At 22.4% G+C, this 15,940-nt stretch overlaps 1 non-coding gene across 1 annotated transcript; it reads left to right on the forward strand.

Annotated features, from left to right (window-relative positions):
• The first annotated feature begins 423 nt into the window (after positions 1-423).
• On the forward strand, positions 424-621 carry LOC126991121 (small nucleolar RNA U3). Its single transcript, XR_007745177.1, has one exon. It is a non-coding gene; the product is annotated as a small nucleolar RNA U3 (small nucleolar RNA).
• The last annotated feature ends 15,319 nt before the right edge of the window (positions 622-15,940 follow it).

A 15,940-nucleotide genomic window follows, 5' to 3' on the forward strand; every position in this document is an offset into this window, starting at 1 on the left:
TATTTTGCATCTTTTTTTTCATACAAATTTACATTATTTTATTGTTATTCTTTTTATTTATATTGATACGATTTTACATTATTCTATGTGTATTTTGTATATATTTTCTACATAATTAAATTATTTAATGTATATTTTGTATATATATTCTCATAGAAATTTACTATATTTTATGTGTATTTGTTTATATATTTTGATACAATTTTATAATATTTTATGGGTATTTTGTATATATATTTCAAAACAAATTTGCCTCATTTTATGTATATTCTGTATATCTATTTTCATGCAAATTTAAATTATTTTTGGGTATTTTTGTATATATATATTTTTTCTTGTATTTTCCTTATTTATTTTGAAACGAATTTACATTAATTTATTTGTACTTTGTATATTGTTTTTTTTATACGTATTTGCATTTTTTAATGTGTATTTTGTAGGATCACTTCTATAGTATGACCGCCAAGTTCCCTGACCGAAACTTGTATTGACCTCACGCCTCGATGACGAGGCTAAGTCTCCGGCCCTGAGCGGGAAGCTGCCCCGTGGCCTGGCCAGGGGCTTGAGGACCGTCCACCACCCATTCGCGGGAAGTGGCGGGCCGAGCACAGGCTGTGTGGTGGAGGACTATAGAGGATCTTCCTTATGTGTATTTGTATATATGTTTTGATAAAAATTTACTTTATTATATATATATATATATATATATATATATATATATATATATATATATATATATATATATATATATATATATATATATATATATATATATATATATATATATATATATATATATATATATATATATATATATATATATATATATATATATATATATATATATATATATATATATATATTTTCATTTAAATTATTTTATTTATTTTTTTATTTATAAATATTTATAAATAAACAAAATACCAATAAAATAATGTAATTTTCGATGAGAAAATATATACAAAATACCCAAAAAATAACATTAATACATATACAAATATTAACATGAAATAACTTCAATTTTAATGCAAATAAATATACAAAATAAACATAAAATGAGGTAAATTTTTAATGAAATATATATACAAAATACACGTAAAATAATTTAAATTTGTATCAAAATATGAATACACCTAAAATAACATAAATTTGTATATATATATATATATATATATACAAAATACACATTATATAATGTAAATACGTATAAAACTATATATACAAAGTACACATAAAATAATGTAAATTCGTATCAAAATAAATCAACAAGATACCATTAAAATAATTTAAAATCATAAAAATAAATTGTGAAAATAAATTTACGAAATACTCATAATATAACTAAAATTTGTATTAAAATCTATACAAAAATACATATAAGTAGTTTGAATTTGTATGAAAATAGATATACAAAATACACATAAATATAGGTAAATTTGTTTTGAAATATATATATATAAGATACTCATAAAACACTGTAAATTTGTATCGAAATATATAAACAAGTACACTTAAAATAACATAAATTTGTATAAAATATATATACAAAATATACATTAAATAATGTGAACATGTATAAAAAATACATACAAAATACACATAGAATAATGTAAAATCGTCTCAAAATAAATAAACAGAACATCAATACAATAATGTAAATTTGTTTTAATTTAAAGATGCAAAAACCCATAAAATAACACATGTTTGTATAAAAATATATATATATACAAAAATACTAATATAATAAATAAATTTGTATTAAAATAAATATAAAAAATACAGTTACAAGAAGTTAAATTTGTATTGAAATAGATACGCAAAATACTCATAATAATTTAAATTTGTATCAAATTATATATACGAATAAACATAAAATAACGAAAATTTCTATGAAAATATATATACAAAATACACATAAAATGATGTAAATACGTAAAAAAATATATTTACAAAATAAACCTAAAATAATGTAAATTCGTATCAAAATAAATAAACAAAAGTCCAATAAAAGATTCTATATATGTAGCAAAATATATATACAAAATACATGTAAAATAACTAAAATGTGTATAAAATATATACAAAAATACACAAAAATAGTTTAAATTTGTATGAAAATAGATAAAAAATTACAAATAAAACTACGTAAATTTGTATTAAAATACAAATACAAAATACATATAAAATAATGTATTTTTTTATGAAAATGTGTAAATAAATACACATAAAATAACGTAAATTTTTATAAAATATATATACAAAATACACATCAAATAATGTAAATATGTATAAAAAAATATATACAAAATACACATGGAATAATGTAGAATCGTATCAAACTAAATACACAGAATATCAATAAAATAATGTAAATTTCTATGAAAAAATGTATACAAAATACACATAAAATAACGCAAATTTCTATAAATATATATGTACAAAAATGCACATAAAATAATTTAAATTTGTATGAAAATAAATAAACAAAATACAGGTAAAATAAGGCAAATGTGTATTAAAAAATACAAAATAAACAAAAAATAAAGTAAATTTGTCTTCAAATATATATGTAATACACACATTAAATAATATAAATAAGTATAAAAATATGTATTCAAAATACACATGAAATAATCTAAATCCTTATCGAAATAAATAAACAAAATACCAGTAATATATTGTAATTTTGAATGAAAATATATATACAAAATACACATAAAATAACGTAAATACAAATACAAATATACGTATAAAATAATTTTAATTTTAATGAAAATAAATATACAAAATAAACATAAAATAATATAAATTTGTAATGAAATATATATACAAAATACACATAAAATAATGGAAATTTGTATAAAAATATATATACAAAATATACATTAAATAATGTAGATATGTATAGAAAATATATAAAAAATACACGTAGAATAATGTAAAATCGTATTAATATAAATATACAAAATAAACATAAGATAATTTAATTTTATTGAAAATGTGCAAAATACATAAAATAATATAAATTATAAAATATATGAACAAAATACACATAAAATAATTAAATCTTGTTAAAATAAATATGCAAAATAAACATGAAAAGTTGCATTTTGTTGAAATGAATTAATATGAAATACATAAAATGTGTAAATTTTAATCGAAATATATATACGAATACACACAAAATAACGTAAATTTCTGTGAAAATATATATACAAAATACACTTAAAATTAGGTAAATTTGTATTGAAATAAATATACAAAATACACATAAAATAATGTAAATTTGTATGAAAATATATAAACAAATACACATAAAATAACGTATATTTTCATAAAATATATATACAAAATACACATCAAATAATGCAGATATGTATAAAAAAATATATAGAAAACACACATAGAATAATGTAAAATCGTATCAAAATAAATACACAGAATATCAATAAAATAATGTAAATTTGTATGAAAATAAAGATGGAAGGTACATATAAAATAACGCATATTTTTATAAAAATGTATATACAAAATTACACAAAATAATTAAATTTATATTAAAATAAATATACAAAATGCACGTACAATATGGTAGATTTGAATTGAAATATATATGAAAAATACACATAAAACAGTGTAAATCTATTTTAAAATATATATACGAATACACATAAAATAACGTAAATTTATATAAAAATATATATACAAGATACACATAAAATTATGTAAACTCGTATCAAAATAAATAAACAAAATAACAATAAAAAAATGTGTATTTGTATGAAAATGAATATACAAAATACACATCAAATAAGGTAAATTTATAAAAAAATACTGTGAATACAATTTATATATATATATATATATTTAATATATATATATATATATATATATATATATATATATATTAAATATATAAATAGCAAAAATACACATAAAATAAGCTAAATTTGTATAAAAAAAACCAACAACATAAATTAACATAAAATAAAGTAAATTTGTATAAAAATATATATACATAACACACATTAAATAATGTAAATGCGTTTAAAAATATGTATACAAAATACACATGAAATAATTTAAATTCGTATCGAGATAAATAAACAAAATACCAATAAAATAATGTAAAGAAAAAATATATACAAAATACATATAAAATAACATAAATACAAATACAAATATACACATAAAATAATTTAAATTTGAATGCAAATAAATATACAAAATAAATATAAAATAAGGTAGATTTGTAATGAAAAAAATATACAAAATACTCATATAATAATTTAAATTCGTATCAAAATAAGTAAACAAATACACATATAATAACATAAATTTGTATCAAAATATATAGAGAAAATACACATTAAATTATGTAAATACGTTTAAAACTATATATGAAAAGTACACATAAAATAATGAAAATTCGTATCAAAATAAATTAACAAAATACCAATAAAATAATGAAAAAAATTGTGAAAATAAATTTACGAAAACACATAACATAACTAAAATTTTTATTAAAATCTATACAAAAATACACAGAAATAATTTTAATTTGCATGAAAATAGATATATAAATATATATATATATATATATATATATATATATATATATATATATATATATATATATATTATATATATATATATATATATATATATATATATATATATATATATATATATATATATATATATATATATATATATATATATATATATATATATATATATATATATATATATATATATTTATATATGAATATATAAATAAATAATATAAAATTTGTATAAATATATATACAAAATATATTAAATTTGTATATAAATATACAAAATACACATAAAATAACTAAAATTTATATAAAAATATATACAAATATACACAAAAATAATTTAAATTTGTGTGAAAACAGATTTACAAAATATACATTAAATAATGTATATATGTATAAAAAATATATACAAAATACACATAGAATAATGTAAAATTGCATCAAATTAAATAAACCAAATATCAATAAAATAGTGCAAATTTGTATGAAAATATATACAAAATACCATAAAATAACATATATATATATATATATATATATATATATATATATTTGTAATATATATATATATATATATATATATATATATATATATATATATATATATATATATATATATATATATATATATATATATATATATATATATATATATATATATATATATATATATATATATATATATACAAAAGTAACTATATATATATATATATGCATATATATAAAATAATGTAAATTAGTATGAAAATAAAGATGCAAATGCCCGTAAATAACACATAATTCTATATATATATATATATATAATTAAATTTGTATTAAAATAAATATACAAAATGCGCTTACAATAAGATAAAGTTGTATTGAAATAGATATGCAAAATAAACATAATAATATAAATTTTTATCAAACTATATATACGAATACACATAAAAAAAGTAAAATTTATATGAAAATATATCTACAAAATACACATAAAATGATGTAAATACGTATAAAAATATATATACAATATACAACTAAATTAAATTCCAATAAAAGAATGTATATTTGTAGCAAGATAAATATACAAAATACACATAAAATAACTAAAATTTATATAAAAATATATACAAAAATACACAAAATAATTAAAATTTGTACGAAAATAGAAAAAAAACATAAAATTAGGTAAATTTGTATTAAAATAGAAATACGAAATACATATAAAATAGTGTAAATTTTTTTGAAAATGTGTAAACAAATACACATTAAATAACGTAAATTTTTATAAAATATATATACAAAATACACAGTAAATAATGTATATATGTATAAAAAAATATATACAAAATACACATAGAATAATGTAAAATCGTATTAAAATAAATACACGGAATATCAATAAAATAATGTAAATTAGTATGAAAATAAAGATGCAAAATGCCCGTAAAATAACACATAATTTTTATATAAATATATATACAAAAATACACATAAAATAATAAAATTTGAAATAAAATAAATATACAAAATGCACATAAAATACGGTAAATTTGTATTGAAATAGATAATAATACTACTTAAACAATATAAATTTGTTTCAAAATATATGTACGAATACACATAAAATAACGTAGATTTCAATAAAAACATATATACAAAATACACATAAAATGAAGAAAATACGTATAAAAAAATGTATACACGGTATATAAAATAATGTAAATTAGTAAGGAAATAATGATGCAAATGCCCAAATAACACATATTTCTAAATAAATGTAAATTGCATCAAAAATAAATAAACAAAATATCAATAAAAGAATGTGTATTTGTAAAAATATAAATATAGAAAATACACATAAAATAACGTAAATTTGTATAAAACTATATACAAAAATACACAAAAGTAATTAAAGTTGTATGAAAATAGATATACAAAATACACATAAAATAAGCTAAATTAGAATTGAAATATATATACAAAATACATAAAATTATGTAAATTTGTATCAAAATATTTAAAAAATACACATATAATAACGTAAATTTGTATAAAAATATATAAACAAAATACGCATTAAATAATGTAAATACCTATAAAAAATATGTACAAAACACATATATAATCATGTAATTCGTATCAAAATAAATAAACAAAATACCAATAAAATAATGTAAATTTCTATGAGAAAACATAAACAAAATAACCATAAAATAACCAAATTTCTAAAAAAATATATGTACAAAAAAGCACATAAAATAAAGTAAATTTGCATTAAAATATATATACCTAACACACATTAAATAATGTAAATGCGTATAAAAATATGTATACAAAATACCTATGAAATAATCTAAATTCGTATCGAATTAAATTAACAAAATACCAATAAAATAATGTAATTTTGGATGAAAATATATATAGAAAATACACATAAAATATCCTAAATACAAATAAAAATATACACATAAAATAATTTAAAATTGAATAAAATCAATATACAAAATAAACATAAAATAAGGTAAATTTGTAATAAAATATATTTACAAAATACACGTTAAATAATGTAAATTTGTATGAAAATATATATACAAATACACATAAAATAACATGAATTTGTATAAAAATATATATTCAAAATAAACATTAAATAATATAAATGCGTATAAAATTATATATACAAAATACATATAAAATAATGTAAATTCATATCAAAATAAATCAACAACATACCAATAAAATAATATATATTTGAATGAAAATAAGTATACAAAATACATATAACATAACTAAAATTTGTATTAAAATATATACAAAAATACCCAGAAATAGTTTGAATTTGAATGAAAATAGATATCCAAAATACACATAAAACTAGGTAAATTTCTTTTGAAATATATATACAAAATACACATAAAATATTGTAAATTTGTGTCAAAATATATAAACAAATACACATAAAATAGTGTAAATTTGTATAAAATATATATACAAAATACCAAAATACACATTAAATAATGGAAATGTATAAAAAATATTTACAAAATACACATAGAATAATGTAAAATCGTATCAAAATAAATGAGCAGAATATCAATAAAATAATGTAAATTTCTATGAAAATAAAGATGCAAAATACCCACAAAGTAACGCACATTTGTATAAAAATATATATACAAAAAAACATAAAATAATCAAATTTGAGTTAAAATAAATATACAAAATGCACATACAATTAGGTAAATTTGCATTGAATTAGATATGCAAAATACACATAAAACAATGTAAATTTGTTTTAAAATATATATAGGAATTAAAATATAATAACGTAAATTTCTATAAAATACAAAATATAAATAAAATTATGTAAATACGTATAAAAATATATATACAAAATACACATAAAATAATGTAAATTCCTATAAAAAAAAATACCAATAAAAGAATGTGTATTTGTATAAAAAGAAATAAACAAAATACACATAAAAAAACGTAAATTTGTATGAACCTATATGCAGAAATACACAAAATTATTTTAAATTTGTTTGAAAATTTATATACAAAATACACATAAAATAAGCTAAATTTGAATTGAAATATATATGCAAAATTAATAAAATAATGTAAATTTGTATCAAAATATTTAAACTAATACACATGAAATAACGTAAATTTGTATAAAATTATATAAAGAAAATACACAATAAATAATGTATATACGTGTAAAAAATATTTACAAAACACACATATAATAATAAAAACTCGTATCAAAATAAATAAACAAACTACCAATAAAATAATGTAAATTAGTATGAAAAAATATATACAAAATACACATAGAATAACGCAATTTTCTATAAAAATATATGTACAAGACTACACATAAAATAATTAAAAAAAATTATGAAAATAAATATACAAAATACACGTAAAATAATGCAAATTTGTAGTAAAAAAATACAGAATACACATAAAATAATGTAAATTTGTATAAAAAAAACACAAATGCATATAAAATAAAGTAAATTTTTATAAAAATGTATATACAAAACACACACTAAATATTTTAAATGCGTATAAAATTATGTAAAAAATACACATGAAATAATCAAAATTCGTATCGAAATAAATAAATAAAATACCCAAAAATTATGTAATTTTGAATGAAAATATATAAACAAAATACAAATAAAATAACGTAACACAAATACAACACAAAATAATTTATATATATATATATATATATATATATATATATATATATATATATATATATATATATATATATATATATATATATATATATATATATATATATATATATATATATATATATATATATATATATATATATATATATATATATATATATATATATATATATATATATTTATATATATATTTATATATATATATATATATATATATATATATATATATATATATATATATATACAAAATACACATAACATAACTAAAATTAGTATTAAAATATATACAAAAATACCCAGAAATAATTTGAATTTGTATGAAAATAGATATACAAAATACACATAAAACTAGGTAAATTTCTTTTAAAATATATATACAAAATACACATAAAATATTGTTAATTTGTGCCAAAATATATAAACAAATACACATAAAATACCGTAAATTTGTATAAAATATATATACAAAATACACATCAAATAACGGAAAAATGTATAAAAAATATATACAAAATACACATAGAATAATGTAAAATCGTATCAAAATAAATGAGCAGAATATTAATAAAATAATGTAAATTTCTATGAAAATAAAGATGCAAAATACCCATAAAATAACGCATATTTGTATAAAAATATATATACAAAAATACACATAAAATAATTAAATTTGAATTAAAATAAATATACAAAATGCACATACAATGAGGTAAATTTGTACTGAACTAGATATGCAAAATACACATAAAACAATGTAAATTTGTTTCAAAAGTATCCACTCGACACAATCTTCCAAACATCTATCCCCTATTCTTTGACAACACCCAGCTATCACCTTCCTCAACATTAAACATTCTCGGTCTATCCTTAACTCAAAATCTCAACTGGAAACTTTATATCTCATCTCTTACTAAATCAGCTTCCTCGAGGATGGGCGTTCTGTACCGTCTCCGCCAGCCTCCTCCCCACAGTTGCTGTCCATATACAGGGGCTTTATCCGCCCTCGTATGGAGTATGCATCTCATAGGTGGGGGGGCTCCACTCACACAGCTCTTCTGGACAGAGTGGAGGCTAAGGCTCTTCGTCTCATCAGCTCTCCTCCTCATACTGATAGTCTTCTACCTCTTAAATTCCGCCGCAATGTTGCCCCTCTTTCTATCTTCTATCGATATTTCCGCGCTGACTGGTCTTCTGTACTTGCTAACTGCATGCCTCCCCCCCTCCCGCGGCCCCGCTGCACTCGACTTTCTACTCATGCTCATCCCTATACTGTCGAAACCCCTTATACAAGAGTTAACCAGCATCTTCACTCTTTCATCCCTCACGCTGGTAAACTCTGGAACAATCTTTCTTCATCTGTATTTCCTCCTGCCTACGACTTGAACTCTTTCAAGAGGAGGGTATCAGGACATCTCTCCTCTCGTATTTGACCTTGCTTTCGGCCATCTCTTTTGTTTCTTTTTTAGGACCAGCGAGTAGCGAGCTTTTTTTTTATTATTGTTTTTTTTTTTTGTGCCCCCTTGAGCTGCCTCCTTTGTTGTTAAAAAAAAAAAACATAAAATTCTATAAAAAATATATATACAAAATGCACACAAAAAATGTTGTAAATACTTATAAAAATATATATACAAAATACATATAAAATAGTGTAAATTCGTATAAAATAAATAAACAAAATATCAATAAAAAATGTATATTTGTATGAAAACGAATATTCAAAACACACATAAAATAACGTAACTTTGTATAAAATTATATACAAAAATACACACAAAAAATAAAAATTTGCATGTAAATAGATATACAAAATATAAATAAAATCAGCTATATTTGTATTGAAATATGTGTACAAAATACATAAAATAATGTAAATTTGAATAAAAATATTTGAACAAATACACATGTAACGTAGATTTTTATAACTTTTTTTTAAACAAAATACACATTAAATAATGTGAATACGTATAAAAAACATATACAAATTACATATATAATAATGTAACCTCGTATCAAAATAAATAAATAAAATACCAATAAAATAATATAAATTTGTATGAAAAAAAATATATACAAAATGCACATAAAATAACGCAAATTTCTATAAAAATATGTGTACAAAAATGCACATGAAATAATTTAAATCTGTATGCAAATAAATAAACAAAATACACTTAAAATAAGGCCAATTTGTATTAAAAAAATACAGAATACACATAAAATAATATAAATTTGTATAAAAAAAAATCCACATAAAATAAAGTAAATTTGTATAAAAATATATACACTAAACACATATTAATTTTTTTTTTTTTTTTTTTTTTTACAGCAAAGGAGACAGCTCAAGGGCACAAAAAAAGTAAACATTAATAAAAAAAAAAAGCCCGCTACTCGCTGCTCCTAAAAAGAATCCAAAGAGGTGGCCGAAAGATAGGTCAGTTTCGGGAGGAGAGGTGTCCTGATACCTTCCTCTTGAAAGAGTTCAAGTCGTAGGCAGTAGGAAATACAGATGAAGGAAGATTGTTCCAGAGTTTACCAGCGTGAGGGTTGAAAGAGTGAAGATGCTGGTTAACTCTTGCATAAGGGGTTTGGACAGTATAGGGATGAGCATGAGTAGAAAGTCGAGTGCAGCGGGGCCGCGGGAGGGGGGGAGGCATGCAGTTAGTAAGTTCAGAAGAGCAGTCAGCGTGGAAATATCGATAGAAGATAGAAAGAGAGGCAACATTGCGGCGGAATTTAAGAGGTAGAAGACTATCAGTATGAGGAGGAGAGCTGATGAGACGAAGAGCCCTAGCCTCCACTCTGTCCAGAAGAGCTGTGTGAGTGGAGCCCCCCCACACATGAGATGCATACTCCATACGAGGGCGGACAAGGCCCCTGTATATGGACAGCAACTGCAGGGAGAAGAACTGGCGGAGACGGTACAGAACGCCCAGCCTCGAGGAAGCTGATTTAGTAAGAGATGAGATATGAAGTTTCCAGTTGAGATTTTGAGTTAAGGATAGACCGAGGATGTTTAGTGTTGAGGAAGGTGATAGCTGGGTGTTGTCAAAGAATAGGGGATAGTTGTTTGGAAGATTGTGTCGAGTGGATAGGTGGAGAAACTGTGTTTTTGAGGCGTTGAAGGACACCAGGTTCTTCTTGCCCCAATCGGAAATAATAGTAAGGTCTGAGGCTAAACGTTCTGCAGCCTCCAGCCTTGAGTCGTTAAGTTCCTGTAGGGTGGGTCTTCTATTAAAAGAAGTTGATTAATGCAGAGTGGAATCATCGGCGTTGGAATGGACAGGACAGTTCGTTTTGGAAAAAAGATCATCAATGAACAACAGAAAGAGAGTGGGAGATAGGACAGAATCCTGTGGGACACCACTGTTAATAGGTTTAGGGGAAGAACAGTGACCGTCTACCACGGCAGAAATAGAACGGTCATAAAGGAAACTGGAGATAAAGGTACAGAGAGAAGGATAGAAACCGTAGGAGGGTAGTTTAGAAAGCAAAGATTTGTGCCAGACCCTATCAAAAGCTTTTGATATGTCCAGCACAATAGCAAAAGTTTCACCGAAACGGCTAAGAGAGGATGACCAAGAGTCAGTTAAGAAGGCTAGGAGATCACCAGTAGAACGCCCTTTGCGGAACCCATACTGGCGATCAGATAGAAGGTCAGAAGTGGAAAGGTGCTTTTGAATCTTCCGGTTAAGGATTGATTCAAAAGCTTTAGATAGACAAGAAAGTAAAGCAATAGGACGGTAGTTTGAGGATTGAGCGGTCACCCTTCTTAGGTACAGGCTGTATGAAGGCATACTTCCAGCAAGAAGGAAAGGTAGATGTTGACAGGCAGAGGCGAAAGAGTTTGACCAGGCAGGGTGACAGCACGGAGGCACAGTTTTTAAGGACAATAGGAGGCACTCCATCAGGTCCATAAGCCTTCTGAGGATTGAGGCCAGAGAGGGCATAGAAAACATCATTTTGAAGAATCTTTATAACAGGCATAAATGAGTCAGAGGGGGGATGAGTAGGAGGAATATGCCCAGAATCGTCCAGAGTGGAGTTTTTAGAAAAAGTTTGAGAGAAGAGTTCAGCCTTAGAGATAGATGAGACTGAGGAGTGGAGGGAAAGATGAAGAAGTGAAGTTGGAGGAGATGTTTTTGGCTAGATGCCAGAAGTCACGGGAAGAGTTAGAGAAAGCAAGGTTTTGACATTTTCTATTAATGAAAGAATTTTTGGTTAGTCGGAGAATAGATTTGGCACGATTTCGGGCAGAAATGTAAAGTTCATAATTAGCATTAGTTTGAAGGCTCTGGTACCTTTGTGAGCTACCTCTATCATTGACAGCACGAGAACAAGCGTGATTAAACCAAGGCTTTTTAGCGTGAGGAGTAGAGAAAGAACGAGGAATGTATGCCTCCATTCCAGAGACAATCACCTCTGTGATGCGCTGAGCACACACAGAGGGGTCTCTATCCTGGAAGCAATAATCATTCCACGGGAAATCGGAAAAGTACATCCTCAGGTCGTCCCACTGAGCTGAAGCAAAATGCCAGAAGCATCGCCTCTTCGGTGGGTCCAGAGGGTGTACAGGAGCGATAGGACAGGATGCAGAAATAAGATTGTGATCGGAGGAGCCCAATGGAGAGAACAGTTTGACAGAATAAGCAGAAGGGTTTGAGGTAAGGAAGAGGTCTAGAATGTTGGGCCGATCTCCAAGACGGTCGGGAATACGTGTAGGGTGCTGGACCAACTGCTCTAGGTCGTTGAGGATAGCAAAGTTGTAGGCTTGTTCACCAGGATGGTCAGTGAAAGAGGATGAAAGCCAAAGCTGGTGAACATTGAAATCTCCTAGGATGGAGATTTCAGCGAAGGGAGAGTGGGTCAAGATGTGCTCCACTTTAGAATTCAAATAGTCAAAGAATTTTACATAGTTGGTAGAGTTAGGTGAGAGATAAACAGCACAGATGTATTTAGTAATAGAGTGACAGTGAAGTCTTAACCAGATGGTGGAAAATTCAGAAGAGTCAAGGTCGTGGGCACGAGAGCAAGTGATGTCGTTGCGCACGTAGGCGCAACATCCAGCTTTGGATTGAAATTTAGGATAGAGATAGTAGGAGGGAACAGAGTAGAGATTGCTGTCAGTAGCCTCAGAAACCTGTGTTTCGGTAAGGAAGAGAAGGTGAGGTTTAGAGGAGGAGAGATGATGTTCCACAGAATGAAAATTAGAGCGAAGACCGCGAATGTTGCAGAAATTGAGAAGAAAGAGGTTCGAGGAGTTATCAAGACACCTCTCGGGTATAAAAATATGTCTACAAAATACACTTGAAATAATATAAATACGTATCGAAATAAATAAACAAAATGCTAATAAAATAATGTAATTTTGAATGAAAATATATATAGAAAATACACATAAAATAAAGTAAATACAAATACAAATATACACATAAAATAATTTAAATTTTAATGAAAATAAATATAAAAATATACGTTATTTTATGTGTATTTGTTTATATATTTTGACACAAATCTACAATATTTTATGGGTATTTTGTATATATTTCAAGACAAATTTACCTAATTTTATGTGTATTCTGCATATCTATTTTCTTTCGAATTTAAATAATTTTTAGGTATTTTTGTATATATTGTAAAATAAATTTTAGTATGTTATGTGTATTTTGTAAATTTATTTTCACACAAATTTTTGTTGATTTATTTTGATACGACTTTACATTATTTTAGGTGTACTTTGTATATATATTTTTATATGAATTTACATTATTTAATGTGTATCTTGTATATATATATTTTGATACAAATTTATGTTATTTTTTGTGTATTTTGTATATATATTTCATAAAAAATTTACCTTATTTTATGTCTATTTTGTATATTTATTTTCATTAAAATTTAAATTATTTCATGTGTATATTTGTATTTCTATTTACGTTATTTTATGTGTATTTTGTGTGTATATATATATATATATATATATATATATATATATATATATATATATATATATATATATATATATATATATATATATATATATATATATATATATACTCATTCAAAATTACATTATTTTATTGGTATTTTTGTATATTTATTTTGATACGAATTTAGATTATTTCATGTGTATTTTGTATACATACAAATTTACATTATTTTATTGATATTCTGTTTATTTATTTTTATACGATTTTACACAATTCTATATGTATTTTGTATATATTTTTTATACATATTTACATTATTTAATGTATATTTTGTATATATATTTTTATACAAATTTACGTTATTTTTTGTGTATTTGTTTATATATTTGGTAAAAAATTACAATATTTTATAGGTATTTTGTATATATATTTCAAAACAAATTTACCTAATTTTATGTGTATTTTAAAAAAAAATTCAAACAAATTTATACTATCTTATTCATATTTTGTATATATGTTTTTAAACAAATTTATGCTATTTTATGTGTATTTTTATATATATTTTGATACAAATTTTTATTATTTTATGTGTATTTTGTATATATATTTCATTGCAAATCTACCTTATTTGATGTTTATTTTGTATATATATTTTCATACAAACTTAAATTATTTCATGTGTATATTTGTATTTGTATTTACGTTATTTTATGTGTATTTTACATATATATTTTCAATCAAAATTACATTATTTTATTGGTATTTTATTTATTTATTTCGATACGAATTAATATTATTTCAAGTGTATTTTCTATACACATTTTTATACGCATTTACATTATTTAATGTGTGTTTTGTATCTATATATTTATACAAATTTACTTTATATATATATATATATATATATATATATATATATATATATATATATATATATATATATATATATATATATATATATATATATATATATATATATATATATATATATATATATATTTCTTTTTTTTTATACAAATATGCGTTATTTTATTGGTATTTTGCATCATTATTTTCATACAAATTTACATTATTATATTGATATTCTCTTGATTTATATTGATAGGATTTTACATTATTTTATATTTATTTTCTACATATTTTCTATACATATTTACATTATTTAATGTATATTTTCTCTCAATATTTTTATACAAATTTACGTAATTTTATGTGTATTTGCTTATATATTTTGATACAAATTTACAATATTTTATGG

Source organism: Eriocheir sinensis, unplaced genomic scaffold, assembly GCF_024679095.1.
Source record: "Eriocheir sinensis breed Jianghai 21 unplaced genomic scaffold, ASM2467909v1 Scaffold242, whole genome shotgun sequence".
Lineage (NCBI taxonomy): Eukaryota > Metazoa > Arthropoda > Malacostraca > Decapoda > Varunidae > Eriocheir > Eriocheir sinensis.